The sequence below is a fragment of the Bactrocera oleae genome, chromosome 5, assembly GCF_042242935.1.
Source record: "Bactrocera oleae isolate idBacOlea1 chromosome 5, idBacOlea1, whole genome shotgun sequence".
Classification (NCBI taxonomy): domain Eukaryota; kingdom Metazoa; phylum Arthropoda; class Insecta; order Diptera; family Tephritidae; genus Bactrocera; species Bactrocera oleae.
This window is the reverse complement of record NC_091539.1, coordinates 34641802-34659626: the sequence shown is the minus strand read 5'-3', so window position 1 is coordinate 34659626 and position 17825 is coordinate 34641802. Positions and strand designations below refer to the sequence as shown.

Here is a 17825-nt window from a genome sequence, read left to right as displayed (position 1 = left end):
TACAATTTTTTTCCTAGATCTGTACAGCCTTTTTTATGTTCGTTTGAAGTTTGATGTCAATTAGTGTGTGTTTTCCAGCTGTTTGTTTGACTCTCGAAAATTTTGGCATTATACCATAGAAATGAATTAAACAATGAGTTTACTTGAAATTTTGTGTGTTTTCATTGAAAATGTTGATGCAGTGGTTTGGGTAGTATACTTTATCACGAAAAAAATTATTTGAGGGGCACAAAGTATTCAGTGAAGGTCTTGAGTTCATCGAAAGCTTGCCTCATGTGAATCGTCGGTCCATCTCTGCAAATGACTATAATATCGATAAAGTTAAGGAAACAGTACTTGAAAATCATCGTGTTGGCATCAGAGAGATAACAGAGAATCTCAACATCTCTTATGGACCCACTGAACCATTTTGGTTAATGTTTTGGGTATGAAGTTTATGTGTAATGCTACACACGTACCAAAAGACCTGAATCTTTTGTAAGAGCACGTTGAGTAGAAGTCGCAAAAGAGATGATTGGCAACGTAGCTGAGAATCTTACATTCAACAAACCCATAATTAATGGTGACGAGACGTGGGTTTATGAATATGACGTCGGAACTGTACAACTGTACAACAATGACGCTCCAAAAATAAGCCGTTATAACTGTAACAAATGTATGGAAAATTGGGTTAAACGTTGGTACACTTGTATTGGCTCAGGAGCCTATTTTGAAGGCAATAATAAAACAATGCGGGTAAATTGGACAGCAGAAAGAATTATGAACTTTCCGTAATCAGCCAAATCCATTAGCTAATGCCTTGCTCCAGTCCTGTAGTCAAAGCCACTTAAAAATGAAAGTTCTACCAGCCTTTCAAAAAGCAACGTATCACCAATCAGGCTCAACTAGATTTAAGATTTTATTACTTATTGTTAGGCTTTGAATAAGAAAGATTGTATTACCAAAAAAAAATATTTAAAAAAAAACACTTCTATATAATTATTCTACCGAATCTAGTTTTCTGCAATTTTTCATATACATTGTATCAATGACTTCATTAAGCAGATTATGTTAGTGCGTTACCGAAATACCCTAGTTCTTTTATATACAAGTACATATAAACCTACATCGATCTTCAATGCTATTGAAAGAACTTTTTAACATTTGCCGTTTATTCAGTATTTCCTAGCCTTTAAATGTTCGCTATATTTTAAATTTTGAAGCAATACATACGTTTGCCATTTCAAATTCACTTTCCTATCCTCTAAATTTCTCTTCCGAACTTTTTTAAAGACTTGATTATGTTGGTAACATTTGAGGTTATGTGAATATTTTGTTTGGAAGCTACATGATTTGAACTTGATGAGGCGCTAACAGTTAGATCTATCTTTTTTTTCTATAAAAATATATGCATTATTAAATTAATTTTGCGGTCTTTACGTTTTCGTTCTGCAATATTCGTAATTTTGCCTCTTGATGAGTTCAAATGTGCAGAGGCAAAAGCTCATAACTCATCTGCGCTGCGAGCAATAAAGCGTGCGGCATTTGTGGCGCACACTTATGTTCATACATACTTATGTATACATATATGTTTTTACGTATTTTAGTGAATAAAGATGAACCGCGAATGCCTAAAAAATAAGTATGTAAATACATATGTGCAAATAGTTTGAGTTAGATTGGCTTAGTGTGCGGAACGAAAATGCATGCAAATCATAGCTTTCTGAGCTGTGGCCAACGAACTGTTGTAAAATTGAAAACGCAACACCGACGGACGGACAGGCAATAAGGCGGTAATGGAGCGATGCAAAAGCGTTTTATGAACGTTCGCTACTTGGCAGCCGCTGATGGAAGGCAACAATACAAACAAATGGAAAACAAATTAGAAACACATGTATATAATGTATAGAAATTGAAAAAAACTCTGTATTTATGTTGTCGCCGAGGCGACAGTAAAACTGAAACTAACAAATGAAACGAAGAACAAGAAAAACCCTTATTTTCGGCTGCCCCGACGCTATAATACCCTTCACAGATGCAATGTTTTAGCAAATATATGTACGAAATATGTTCAAAAAAGAACGGGAATTTTCGTTTTTTTTTTTTTAATATTTATTTATTTGTTTATATTAATGTTGTCTTTCTAGCCTCATTATTTGATAAAAAACAACCTTCAAGTCGAATTAAGGATACTTAAAATTAATTTAAAAAAAAACTATTTTTTTGCATATTCGAGTATATTGAATGTACATATATTTGAGCATATTTGCCGGAGTTTGATTTTGATCCAGAAAATAGTTTCGGAGGTATGAGCGTATTTTTAAAACTTATATACTAGACTTATAGATTATAGACTAGATATATCTGACAATAATCGAATGAATAATAAAATTGTTTTGAAAGCCGCCATTTTGGCAAAAATCCATATTTTGACTAGTCTTTCGATCATTATCTGTAACATATTCACCTATAGTAATTAAAGCTATTTTTGGTTCCTGGATTTGAAAACATTTTAAGCAAAAAAATCTTCCTACAGATCGGCTACTGGATCAAGAGAAACCAAAATTTTTCAAAATGAATCACCGTAAAAGTAACAAGTAAAATAAATTCGGTAAATCTACATTATTTTCAGTAATTAACGAAATAAAATGCGTTTTTTCTTACTAGAAAATGGTTATAACCCCTGAACTGTTGAACTGGAATGGTAGCTACATGTTTTAGTGTGATGTGAACAACTTTTTATACTCTCGCAACCTGTTGCTACAGAGTATAATAGTTTTGTTCACTTAACGGTTGTTTGTATCACCTAAAACTAATCGAGTTAGATATATATAAATGATCAGGATGAAGAGACGAGTTGAAATCCGGGTGAGTGTCTGTCCGTCCGTCCGTCCGTCTTCCATCCGTGCAAGCTCTAACTTGAGTAAAAATTGAGATATCTTTATGAATCTTGAGATCTGCTTAACCGATTTCAACCAAATTCGGTGCGTAACGTTCTTCTCATATCTCTATGTTATAGTGCGAAAATGGGAGAAATCGGATTACAACCACGCCTATTACTATATGACACCATTTTAAATACCACTTGATTCTTTCACTTTCCACTATGCAAATCAAGCAACAATGATTATATCGGCGTAAAACTTTGCATGAATAATACGTTTAAAGTATGCCACCTTTTGACCAAAAATTCTCTAAATCGAACCAAAACTGTTCAAGCCCCTAGGTACTGAATATGTGGACCCCAGTGTCTATAGTTGACCTTCTACCGAAAATATCAGTCAATCCACAAAGAAATCTCAAACGAGTATACCATTTGACTTTGCGAGAGTATAAAATGTTCGGTTACATCCGAACTTAGCCCTTCCTTACTTATTTAAAGAGCGTATCGGCCTTAGGGAGAAAAGGATGTGTGTAATGTCTGTGAGATTGACTTTGTGATAAACTTCTTTTCAGGGTATAAATAGGCTTTTTTGCAATATTTTCTATTGGTTTTTGCTAATTTACTGCTTCTTATATGTATATATATATATATACGAGTATACATTCATGTGTTTGTATGTATACCACATTTCTAACTTCTACTGTTGTTGTTGCTTTTTATTGTAATATTAGTTGGCGCGGTTTTGCAAATTTTCGCGCGAGAAATTCGTTGCGACTAGCAATGCAATATTTACAGCAACAACAATATTGGCAATAATAATATGCTGTCAATATATATGTAGTTGCAGCAGCAAAAATGCAAATGCTGTGTACACTTGAACAATAATTGCAGTGGAGAAAAATTTGCAACAACAGCAACACCTTTTTGCGCCAGCAAGAAAACCGCAACAACTGTACAACAACAACCGCTGAATATTGGTCACAAAATAACGACACAGCCAGCCCACATCGCAAACCGCACAATGTTGGCTTAACCACCAACCACACACATACATATTTACAGGTATATATGTAATTACGATCTTTCAGCAGCAATTTTTTGCCGCATTTTTTCCACTGAACTAAACAATAGTCAACCTGCTGCAAAATCGACAGCCGAACTGCGCAAATTGCTGCACTGCCTGACTGTTAGTTGTTGCTGCGCACCACTGCTGGCGGTTGGCGACAGCGCTGCAGTGTTTCGCTGCTTTAGCTGACTATGCTAATTTCTATGTACCCTGTCGGTAAAACCAATATGAAGTTTTTTGGAATGACTTGGTAGTCATATAATTATACCTCTGGGATATGAAGAAAAGAAATCGAGGGAAGGCATCGATATGAATTCTGTTCATTAAAATAAACGAGGAAGGATGGATTGTACAATAATTTTTTGGGGCTCTATCGGCGATGAACATTTTAGGGTATTTTCATAGGTCGTAATTTTTCATTGTAAGGAGTCATCTGAAATAGAGATTGTTTTAGGGCAAATCCTCTTGCAAGTCAGAAAAAACGTGTTTTTGAATCTTACAAAATTTATTGTACTTGAATAATTGGAGATTTATTTTTAAAAATGTTGAATTCCCTTCATCCCCCAGCCGATCACCAGGAGGACCCCTCAAAAAAGGTTTCTGGTGCTGAGGAAGACTTTGCTGCTTAAAATTATCTCAAAGTCAAAAAACATTATTATTACTATAGATTAGTGCAAGTAATGATCGAAGGACTAGTAAAAATTTTGATTTATGACAAAATGGCGGCTTCACAAAAAAAGTCGTTTCTTGCGACAAAATTTATACTTCTGAGTGGCTTAAGGTTAAACAACTCAAATGATTATAAATTTATTGAATGAAAAATACATCTCGTAATTTCATTAAGGACATTTGACAGTTTTAGGGATCCAAATGTGTTTTCAATAATAGCGATTTTAAATACCTGAAGTATTCAAAGTTAATAGATTGAATAAATTGTATGTGTGTGACTCTCCAGATCTTGTTTAAAAAAAGTAATAGCGATCTCTTGTCAAACTAGTAAGATCTATTTCTCAAGTTCAAACATTCTAAAACTATAATTTTTGGCAAATTAAAAATAATAAGTTACAATTCAAGTATGGTTAGCACGGGATTTCACTTCTGTCGCCTTATATGAAATATAGCTTTTGGATCAGCTCAATCCGTCAACAATTTTCTCAGTTTCGATAGGAAGTAGGGATGTTTAAAAAACAAGAAAAAATATGTGGTTAATATAACACTCATCAAATACCTATGGGATTAAAAGTGCTTAATTTTTTTAAGAAGGTTAATGTTTATAACAATATTGAATAGAAAGCCATTTGCTAGATGAAATAATTCACCGCACATTGTTCATCTTGTTCGTTCTAAGACTATCATAACTTCGAAGCCTCAGTCTTTTAAATACAGAGCATTACTTGATTCCGATAAAGGAGTTAATATATGGTCAACTTGTAATTCACTTTAGAAACTTAAAAGGGTACTAATTTGAAGTTCATTACTTTCTCGCAGGGCTTTTAGGTACGGTTATCTGAATACCTACATCCATATTTACATAGGAACCGTGTCTTTTGTATTTACCCCCTTAGAGCTCAGCAATTTGTTGTTCACCTTTTGCGGTTCGATTGGTGGCAACTGCTGGCAGCGCCCTGAATGACTCCAACTGAATGCCAAACTACAAATTAATAAGTAAATGCGACGTATTTCGTAGTTACATATACATACTACAAGTATGTATGTTTGTGCCTTGAATTTTGTCTTCTAGAAGTTTTATTTTATATTTTCTATTCTGGGCTTGCGCTGTTGTTGCGGTCAACGCTGCAGTTGTTGCTTGAAGCTTGAATTTCATGCTTTTTCGTAGTTGTTGTTCGTTTTTTTGTTTAATGTTATTGCTACTGTTGTCATTGTTATTATTATTATCGCTGTAGTCAGCCGGTTGCCGACATTTTTAGCATGCCAGTCATTCTTTACGCTCTCGCTCGGTGGAGTTTTGTCGCAGCTGTTGTGGAATTTAAAATACTGGCCACTGTATGGGGCTACACTGTTAAATTTTGGAACATAAAGACTCCCTTTTTTTCTTAGTGCTCATGAAACTGAGATTTGAGGAACTTTCTGTTTTTGGACTTATGTCAAATTTGATCAGTGTGTTCTGTAAGGTTTGCCATTTCATCATATCATGTTTTACTTTGGTACTACGTTTGGAAACTGTCCAAGATTATTACACAAATTCACGTTCTCTGACGATTCGCCAACGACGATTTTCATCGAAAAATCATCTTCTCAGATGAAGCCCATTTCTGCCTTAATGGCTTCGTCAACAAACAAAATTGTCGACATTGAGATTAGTCAATTCTTTGTGTGGTTCAGGAAACGCAATTGCATCCCCAAAAATCGACCGTTTGATGCGAATTGTGGTATGGCGGCATAATCAGGCCTTATTTCTTTCGAAATTACGCAGGAAATAAAAACGCGGATGATCTCTACTTCCAACCAGCCAATGATATTCAACAATGTAATCACCGAAGAAATTGTTTAGATCGGATCACTATAGCATGAAAATATAGGACGAATCTCGAAAAACCTCACTTAAAAAATCGGCCTCGAAACCAATTTTAGACCCATATTCTCTTAGGCAATGATATTCAGAATGATCCGTGGAACATTTCCCGCATACGCGATTTTTTTGTTGTTTTGGCTCCTTGTAGATCAACTCGCTCGATATATACATATATTTTTTTGGGTCTGCCACGTTACCTTCTGGGTGTTACAAACTTCGTGGCAACATTAATATACCCTACATATTCAGGCTACCTGAGGACTCTTTCACGAGTTCCACCCGAGACCTTCAAGATTTTAAATTTGTCTTAACAATCGGAATCATCTGATACAATTTTTTCGTGTGTCTCTTAATTACATGACCAATAAAATCACTTTCAACCTTGTCTTTTTTCAATAATTCATCAGCGGTAATATGTATGCGCACACATACTCGTACATACGAACATACTATTAAAAGGCCATAACAAAAGCTCGAGAAATCTGGTCAACGCAAAAAATTAAATAAAACCCAGCTTCGCAGGTTGTTGTTGTTGCAGAATTTCAAGTATTTATAATGTTAAATGCGCGAAACACAGAAATGTCAGGTTATAGCTGCTGTTGTTGTAGACATTAAACATAAATAGTTATGTAAATATGTATGATTTGTATGTAAGCAGTTTTTTTTATTTCCACGCCAAGTCAAGTTGTGCCAACTACTATTTTAACAGCTAAGAACAACAACGCAACCGCAAGCAGTACAAATAAAGTAACTGAATCAAAACCTTTTTACCAACACGCCGACGAAGCAAAACAAACCAAAAAGAACAGATATAAATAAAACTTAAAAAATGCACAGCAGTGCGCACCATTTGCGCAGCCGCAATGATCGGGACAGAGGAGCGCATGCGCGGCAGTGAGCGCCAACAGCCCGCCGGAGTTTGGGCACCGCATAAGCAAATACTCACAATGGCGCTGACAACGCTGCCAACAAAGTTTTTATTTTTCACATTTATTTAAAATTTTTATGCGCTGACGAGCTGTATCGACTTCGCTTGCCAGTCGTCTACGGCGCGTGTATAATACCTGTACAGCTGTGTTGTTTTCGACTTGTTTTCGAAAGCGCGCCGTCGCGTCACGCTGCGTCGCAGCGAAAGCTTTTTAGTGTTGCGCTTTTGGTGTAGCCCAGCAGCAGCAGCGCGGAGTCGGTGCGCATCGAAGCTTTGACTTTGACGTCTTGGCTGCTTGCCTGCTCGGTGGCTTGGCGGCTGACTTTGCGGTTTGCTGAATGGTGGATGGATGGATGCCTTGGCTCGTTGGCAAGTGGCAAAGCGCCATATGCCTGATCGCAGGCAGTTTTAGTCGCCGACGTGATATTGAATGAACCGTACGCGCGTTTTACCACCAACGAGACCGTTATAAGAGCGTTATAGTAAATTGTATGCCAAGTGAATTTGTGCTACGTTGTGCAGCGTGAACAAAAAATTATCTTCTTGAAATTGAAATACAAATACAAAAATTTAAAAGAAATAAAGAAAAACATTAGATTCCGCGCGCGCGTGCGTGCGTTTGCCATTAATACTTTACAGTTGTTTCTTATAAACCTGCAGCGCTAGGTTGCCGGTCGGTCTATTGCCCACTCAACTGCCAAAAACAACAAATACAACAAAAGTGGGGTAGTAAAGAGAGCTTGATGATACTGGAAATTTAATATTTGCTGTAACGGCAAACTTGAATGTCACATAAAAATGCTGTTTAACAATAACAGCAACAACAACAAAAAATCAAACAATTTGCAGTGAAAAAACAACAACAATTCGTGCTACTACAAGCAACCATTGAAGCTGCAGCAATGCAACAAGGCGCGTCACACTACCGCCAACACAACCAGCAACAAAAACAAACTGCTAACAACAACCATCAGCAACAACAATAAGCTGTAAGTAGTGCCACTTGATCAACACACTTCCGATCAGCATTACCGCGCGTTGATACACCGGCTTTCGGCTTTCTTTTGCAGCCAAAACGCTTATTATTGCAACTGGGAACTTCTACTTGCGTCGCTTTGAGAGTGTGTGTGTGTGCCCCTGTTTACATGTGTGTGCGTGTGTATGTGCGCATGTGCCTGCTATGCTAGTACTCGTATATTTGGAATTCGCATTTCGTGAAAGTCAATAATATTTTTTGCTTCGAGAAGAAAGAGAGAGAAAGGACAAAAAAAGTGGAAAAAGTTAAGTGAAAAAATAACTGCAACAAATATAACAACAACAACAAGAAAATCGGCAGCAGTACCAAATTGAGAATATGAAATATGCACTAACGCATGCGAAGTGAATCTACAAACAAATAAATGCGCACTTTTACATTGTAAATAAACTGACACACATGCACATATCCATGTGTATACAGACTCACCAACATACAAACAAATATTGGTGCACTTACTCGCACGTGTGTGCCAATCAACCCAGTTAATATATTTTCCACTCAAATAAAAAACAAAAAATATAATATAATAAAATAAAAAATAAAAAAAATACAAAAAAAAATATTTAAAAAAAAACAAAAAAACCAAAAAAATGTAAGTTACTTGAAAGCGTGGCGAGTAAAAATTCATTAGATGCAACAACATATCTATTAAGCACCTCGAAACTGTAGTGAAATGTTTGTGTAGCGAATTTGAAGCGTCAAAAGTGTAGCAGCGTAGAATTGTAAAAGAAAATTATAAAAAAAACAGTAACGAAATATTACAAAGTAAGAGAAACGTGAGAAATATATTTATGTGTACGTCTGCTTATATGCGGCGGTGTTTGTTAAACATTTAAGAAAGGTGCAACCGAACATTTAATTACATACATACACATTTGCTCACGAGAATATTTGTTACTACAACACGCTTAACATGGCAGCGTCAGGAGGATTTTTTATAGAGGTTTTCAGCGCAGTAGCAATTTTTTGATCAATTTTTTTGGAAGGTGTGTTAAATGCCTAGTTGAAGTTGTTGAGTTAGCATATTTAAATGTACATACCATAAATAGGTGCGAAATGCCGTATATGGTTACCCTATAGGAAAAAATTTAAATTTTCTATTAAAAAAATCGAAGTTATTTATTTTTAAATTATACATAGCACATAGCTGCTATACATCATGCGATCGGAATCAAGTTCTTGCATTGAGAACATTTTTATTTGACGAGATATTTTAACAAAATTTGGCATGGATTATTGTATACGGCAATAAAGTAATCTCCGAAGAAATTGTTAGGAAAAGTTCGGAATCAAATTCTTATAAGGAACCATTGGTATTTGTGAAGGCTATTCTAGCTTAGGTGCAAGCGAAGTTAACGTTTGTTCTTGTTTTTGTTTTTTTCAAATCAGGGTCGTAAATAAATTTTAATTTAAAATTTATCTTTTATTTTGTAATCCCGAAAATCTTCAATCCTAATATTCTATCCTAAATGCCGGATTGAAAAAAAATGTTGGTCACAAGTTTATAACTATTGTATTAAAAAATTGTCTTTGATTTTTTAAAAAAATCCGCAATTACTTAGTTGCCTAATGTTATTGAATTAAAAATTATTTCGCGCTTGCGTAATTCGGTTCTACCATCTAAGTTTTCTTTCGATCCTTAACGTTTATTTTTAATAGAATAGCATATTTTAACACTCCTTGACTTATTTATCACTTTTATATCTTTTTTATCTCTTTTTTATACTCTCGCAACCTGTTGCTACAGAGTATAATAGTTTTGTTCACCTAACGGTTGTTTGTATCACCTAAAACTAATCGAGTTAGATATAGGGTTATATATATATAAATGATCAGGATGAAGAGACGAGTTGAAATCCGGGTGACTGTCTGTCCGTTCGTCCGTCTGTCCGTCCGTCCGTCTGTCCGTCCGTCCGTCCGTGCAAGCTCTAACTTGAGTAAAAATTGAGATATCTTTATGAAACTTGGTAGACATGTTTCATGGTACCGTGAGACGGTTGGTATTGCAGATGGGCGTAACTGGACCACTGCCACGCCCACAAAACGCCATTAATCAAAAACAAATAAATTGCCATAACTAAGCTCCGCAATAAGATACAAGACTGTTATTTGGTACACAGGATCATATTAGAGAGGGGCATCTGCAGTTAAAAGTGAGCGTGGTCCCGCCCCTAATAGGTTTAATGTGCATATCTCCTAAACCGCTAATGCTATAATAACAAAATTCACTGGAAGCAAATGTTTTTAGCACTTCTATTGACGGTGTGAAAATAGTTGAAATCGGGTGGCAACTCCGCCCACTCCCCATATAACGGTACTGTTAAAAACTACTAAAAGCGCGATAAATCAAGCACTAAACACGCCAGAGACATTAAATTTTATCTCTGAGATGGTATAAGATGACTTTATAGGAACCGCGTTCAAAATTAGACAGTGGGCGTGGCACAGCCCACTTTTAGGTGAAAACCCATATCTTGAGATCTGCTTAACCGATTTCAACCAAATTCGGTGCGTAACGTTCTTTTCATGTTTCTATGTCATAGTGCGAAAAGGGGCGAAATCGGATTACAACCACGCCTATTTTCCATATGACGCCATTTTAAATACCACTTGATTCTTTCACTTTCCACTATGCAAATCAAGCAACAATGATTATATCGGCGTAAAACTTTGCGTGAATAATACGTTTAAAGTATGCCACCTTGTGACCAAAAATTTTCTAAATCGAACCAAAACTGTTCAAGCCCCTAGGTACTGAATATGTGGACCCCAGTACCTATAGTTGACCTTCTACCAAAAATATCAGTCAATCCACAAAGAAATCTCAAACGAGTATACCATTTGACTTTGCGAGAGTATAAAATGTTCGGTTACATCCGAACTTAGCTCTTCCTTACTTGTTTTATCTCTTTTTATTCCAGCTTTTGATTTGAAAAATAATGTTTTAACACCATATGTTACTCCAATTTTTAGATTAAATAATTTTTGTCAATTTTTAATTCCGATTTTCGATTAAAAAATTTAGATTAAAAATTTAAAAAATAATTTTTAATCCAATTTTTTTTAGTTAAACAATACACAACCCTAGTTACAATCATAATTCACAGTTTAAGCGCAGATTAGTCACTAAAATTTCTTACGGTACGTAGGCCTTAAATATTACTATGAAAACTAAAGAATGCTTCTGGTGTCAAACATTATTTGAATACATTTTTAACAAATGCAAGTTTCGATGCAAAAATTATTTCACACGGACACGTTTCGAATTTTTATGTTCTAGTCATAGTCCTAAAATTGAAATCTTAAAGAAATGGCATATTATGACTTTTTGTTATAATTTGATTACCTACAATATTCGTCAACGTTAATTTTTTGGTTCAACTTACGGTTTCGTTGAAAATCGCGAAATAATTTTTTTTTGATTTTTGACCTCGAGTATTTTTTTTTCACATATCGGAACGATGAGGGTTTTTAGTATGTTATTTTTAATTATGTTTTAAATATATTCACTAACTGTCAACTTGTTGTAAATTTATGTAACATCACTCTTATTTTCCGCCTCATTAGATTTATAGTGAAGCTGTCAAACAATTTTAGTGGAGGTAAACTTTGTCAGGAATTACATATAAATAGGCAGCATTCGGCTGGGCCAACAGATCTTTAATTTGAATTCAATTTGAATCTAAACTATGGTATCCGTGATATAATCCGACCATAAAATATTATACAACCATCGAAATGAGAGAAAAACGTAGATGGTGTCCGTTTTTTTAAAGAACTTACATACATACTATGATCTAAATTTCGAAATTCGAAGGAAATATTTCGATTTTAGTGGTGAACTTCGAAAAACGAAAAACTTATTTTTTTCTAATAATAAATATTTTCACGAAAATAATTCATTTGGTTCAATTCCCAGAAAAAAGTAAATTTTGCTGTATAGTGTTACGAGTGTGTAAAGGATTGTTGTTGTAACATAGCAGTTGGATATTATACTTGGGAATTGCCAAAAAATGTTGCTGGTCCTTTAAAGTAATAATTAGTCTTTTACACGCTATTGTTGCTGCAACTTAATAGGAAACTCTTAAATAAGCGGTTGTGTAGTTAGTGATATAAGAGATGCATGCATGTACCTTCACAGGGTTTGCTGCTATTTTCTACTACTAAAAGTCGGTTTCTTTCATTTATGCTAGTTCGAGAACTTGGTTCAAAGCAAGAAAATTATAATATATATAAACTTCTTCATAATGCAGTCTGGAAAAGCTCTAGTAGTTTTATAGTTCCATTCAGCAACAACGATACCGATCGCAGTAAGAATGTCCATCCAATGTAGTCAGTTATGAACTTTAGACAAAACGACTTGTCAATACCTTTGCTTTCATTACATTTCTTGTCCATGAAAACCCCATTAGGGAGTTAAGGATAATTCATGCAAAGAAACGCAGGTTTTTGTTAATTTTTTGTGACGACTCACTTAATATTTTTTAAAACCAATGGTACATTAAAACATAACATTTTAAAAGGATTGCAAAAAATTTTCACGACGAAATATTAAAAACTACGGCAATGACAGCAGTTATTCGAACGTGTCTCGAAAAGAAGTTGGATTGTGGTGCCCCTCATAACTTGGTGCTAGATTATTCAAAATCAAAGTTTTGTTAGATAATAGTTTAATTTTATTTTTAATTATTTTGGAAAATTTTTTAAGGAAAAACGCGATATTTTCGTTATTGTAAAATAAAAATTATACATAAAAGGATCGGTGCAGTAGTTTTGAAGTTGTGAATGCACCGACGTTGAAAACGTGTGAACTGTGGAGAAAGCGCTCTAAAGTTTTGAACACTAAAAAGTCTAATATAAAATTTGAATGAGACAGTGTATGACCTTCAAATGCCTCAAGATAAATACATATACTTGTATCTTATAAGTTGTCACTGAATTGGCGTAGAGATCAGAGACTATTATTTTTGCTGTTGTTGTAGAGGGAAAAAACATTCCTCAAATAATTTGGAGTAATGTTGGCGAGTTCACAGTCCACTGTTGAATTAAAATCCATTTCGGTTACGTAGACCCAATTGTCGTGGTAGCGGTTTTTTATTTGTAAAGCTTTTGATTTTCTTAAAATTGTACGGAGAAAATCTGATTTCATACAGAAAAAGTTACTGTCAACTCAAAATTATGAATATACAATACTTATGTAACATACATTTGTATGTATATATGAAATCACAAGATTCAACGAAAAAGGTTTTCTGTGACAGGGGAAAAATGTGCAGCACAACCAATGCAGTTGTCAATTCAAAAGCAAAATTTTTTTTCTAATATGCAAGCATACTCGATGCAACAACGGAATTAAAGTAATCGTGCCAGGTTAGATAATATTGACGAATGCACTGAAAGCTACAATTATTCGTGAGATTATGCGAAATGGACGAATTCCCAGACGGTCTATTCTCTAAAAACTCAATGTACATATATGAATATTTGTACGCGTTTAATTCGAAAATTCCTTAAGTTCATGTGTATGTATATAAATACAAAGAGTTGGCAACTAATATATCAATTTTTATCGTCATTTGCTAAAAAAGAATCTCATAAAGTATTGATTTTTGTAGAGCGGAAGTTACCGTTTTACAAGTTTATCAAAAAAAAAAAACTTTCACAACTTGGAGCAAACAATTTTTAGTCACTAATAGCACCTATTAGTCACTTATTAGTGATAATTACTAACAATAATTAGTAATTACAGCTCTGGGAATTTCTTTGTGCATATAATGGATCAAATATTTATGACAATTAGTGTAAATAAGTAAATACATACATATTATCAAATATATTAGTAATGAAGTCAATTTCATATAAAATATATATTAAAGTAATGATCAATTAGGTAGCTAACAATTCAAAAACTAAGTTTTCAATTCTGAGCAACACTGAATCCCCTCTAAATATTTAATATGCAGAAGTTCTCTTCTAATTGGAGTTAAGAGCATTTTTTCTGGATAAAACCACACTTATTAACCAGTATTTCCTGAGCAAGTATAAATCTGTATCAAATTTGACAAGCGCTCTAAGAATTTTCAAAGTAGTAATAGCAAGTAATGATCTCTCTGTCAACCCTCCTATTTCACAGATCCGTTTTTTTTATATCTGGATGTTTTTCCATCGACGCTATAATTTTTTTTTGTTATACAATTTCGGTAGTTACTATGCATATCAGCCCTTAATTGTCTATGATCTGCAGATCCGCAAATATAAAAATATTAGAACCCCAGTATCAACGCACAGATTGGCCGGTGTTTTTTGCACCACACTGTTCAAGAGAGGCTACTATTTTATATATTGAGCCTTCAATCCCTTTCTTACCTATAACATCTGCTTGAAAATTCTGAATTAATTTCTCTTTGGGTTCTTCCATCGAAGCGGCAGTTATTTTGGGTAAATTAAACTACATTTTCACGTATTTAAATACAAATATTTATTATATATATATATCTTATGCCACATCTACTCGACGTCGGCTAACCCAAATGGATTGAGTCGATCCATAACAGATGTTAAAATCCGCTGCTATCTCTCTGATGCCGACCTTCACTGAATGCTTTGTGCTTCTAAAATAATTGTGTTCGTGATAAAGTATACTTCCCAAAACACTTCTGCAATATTTTCAACCATAGGGTAGCCTTTTTCCGACTCAGTTAAGGAGCATCGTAAAGTCCTGACAGTTGTGCTTTTCTTCATTATGGCAATATTTTTTTAAAAATGCCTCAGCTATTTCATTTATTGTCTCATTTACTTCCTGTTGGAAAGGTTACTTTGAGAATAAAATGCACATGGTCTTGTTTAATTTGCTCTGAATATGCGGTTGAGGACAAAAAAGGCTAACTTTTTCCCTTTCCTTTCCTTTTGTTTCCATAGCGCTGACAATACTTACTTGCAGGTGTCTTTAATGTACTTGAAAAATGCATAGTGGACTAAATGTGAAACAAAAAATTGTCATAATTTTTTAATGACCAAGTGCAGTCACAGCGCTGTAAGGACGTCTAGCGGACAGCCTTGTCGTGGCTTGTTTAACATTAAGAGTTTTACTTGACTTTGGTTTGTTTTACCTCGGAACCGGCCTGAATATATAGATGTCTGTTTGTATGTATGTATGTGCAAGTATATACCGGTTTTACTGCGCCGCACTGTCGGCTACAATTGCCACCATGAGTTCTCATTTCACCAACCTGCCTGCAAACTCATCAATAATAAAAAAATGTAAATGTTGTCTCGAATTCACGTTTATTTTTTATTATACTCTCGCAACCTGTTGCTACAGAGTATAATAGTTTTGTTCACCTAACGGTTGTTTGTATCATCTAAAACTAAAAGAGTTAGATATAGGGTTATGTATATATAAATGCTCAGGATGAAGAGACGAGTTGAAATCCGGGTGACTGTCTGTCCGTCCGTCCGTCCGTCCAACCGTCCGTCCGTGCAAGCTCTAACTTGAGTAAAAATTGAGAAATCTTTATTAAACTTGGTAGACATGTTTCTTAGTACCGTGAGACGGTTGGTATAGCAGATGGGCGTAACTGGACCACTGCCACGCCCACAAAACGCCATTAATCAAAAACAAATAAATTGCCATAACTAAGCTCCGCAATAAGATACAAGACTGTTATTTGGTACACAGGATCATATTAGAGAGGGGCATCTGCAGTTAAAAGTGAGCGTGGTCCCGCCCCTAATAGGTTTAATGTGCATATCTCCTAAACCGCTAATGCTATAATAACAAAATTCACTGGAAGCAAATGTTTTTTGAACCTCTACCCACAGTGTGAAAATAGTTGAAATCGGGTGGCAACGCCGCCCACTCCCCATATAACGGTACTGTTAAAAACTACTAATAGCGCGATAAATTAAGCACGAAATACGCCAGAGACATTAAATTTTATCTCTGGGATGGTATGAGATAACTTTATAGGAACCGCATTCAAAATTAGACAGTGGGCGTGGCACAGCCCACTTTTAGGTGAAAACCCATATCTTGAGATCTGCTTAACCAATTTCAACCAAATATGGTACATAACATTCTTCTCATATCTCTATATTATCATCTGATTCTTTTACTTTCCAGTATGCAAATCAAGCAACAATGATTGTATCGGGGTAAAACTTTGCGTGAATAATACGTTTAAAGTATGCCACCTTGTGGCCAAAACTTGTCTAAATCGAACAAAAACTATTCAAGACCCTAAGTACTACATATGTGGACCCCAGTGCCTATAGTTTACCTTCTAACGAAAATATCAGTCAATCCACAAAGAAATCTCAAACGAGTATACCATTTGACTTTGCGAGAGTATAAAATGTTCGGTTACATCCGAACTTAGCCCTTCCTTACTTGTTTTTTGTTCGTATTATATTTTTTATAAAGTAATAATACTTGCTAAGGCGACAGCAGTCTGTTTCTGTGTGTTGGAATTTGTAATTACAAAATAACATTAAGAGTAAAATTCTTTAACCCAATGAGCGCCACTATTTTTTAAACTCTCGCAACTCGTTACTACAGAGTACAAAGCAATGTTGCTACAGAATTTAACGTGCATATCTCCCAAGCCGCTAAAGCTATAATAAGAAAATTCACTGGGAACAAATGTTTTTAGCATCTCTATCGACCGTGTAAAAATGGATGAAATCGGGTGACAACCCCGCCCACTCCCCATTTAACGGTACTGTTAACAACTACTAAAAGCGCGATAAATCAAGCACTAAACACTCTACAGACATTAAATTTTATCTCTAGTATGGTATAAGGTGAAAACCCATATCTTGGGATCTGCTTAACCGATTTCAACAAATTTCGGTACATAATATTCTTCTCATATTTCTATATTATAGTACGAAAATGGGAGAAATCGGATTACAACCACGCCTATTTCCCATATAACATCAGTTTAAATTCCATCTGATTTTTTCACTTTCCAGTATGCAAATCAAGCAACAATAATTATCGACGTAAAACTTTGTTGTTCAAGCCCCTAGGTACTGAATATGTGGACCCCAGTGCCTATGGTTGAATTTTTACCGAAATATCGGTCAACATAGAACAAGGCGGCAAGATCACAAAGAAGTCTAAAACAAGTTGACTTTGCGAGAGTATAAAATGTTCGGTTACATCCGAACTAAGCCCTTCCTTACTCTTTATATATGTTTTCTTATTTTAAACTTTTTATTGGTCTTAAACCTATATAATTTGTCGTTCTTTAGCAATTATGGCTAGTTAAGTTTAGGTATTAAAATTACTGCAAAATTAAAAAGTAAAACTGAAATGTTTAAATATATATACTTGTATACGTGCATACTTGTATATAAAATGGCCTCTATGCCTTAGTAACAGTTAACATTCAT

General features: G+C 34.8%; 1 protein-coding gene across 2 annotated transcripts in view; it reads left to right on the top strand.

The window, feature by feature from the left end:
- LOC106619284 (GATA zinc finger domain-containing protein 5) overlaps positions 1 to 17825 on the top strand; it is a 105991-nt gene that overhangs the window by 7576 nt on the left and 80590 nt on the right. The window contains exon 1 of one of the 2 annotated variants that reach the window (XM_036371720.2): positions 7487 to 8379. The exons of the other annotated variant lie outside the window; for it this stretch is intronic. The gene's annotated coding sequence lies outside the window, so the exon portion shown is untranslated. Of the gene's footprint in view, positions 1 to 7486; positions 8380 to 17825 lie in introns of those variants that run through there. 2 annotated transcript variants of the gene reach the window in all.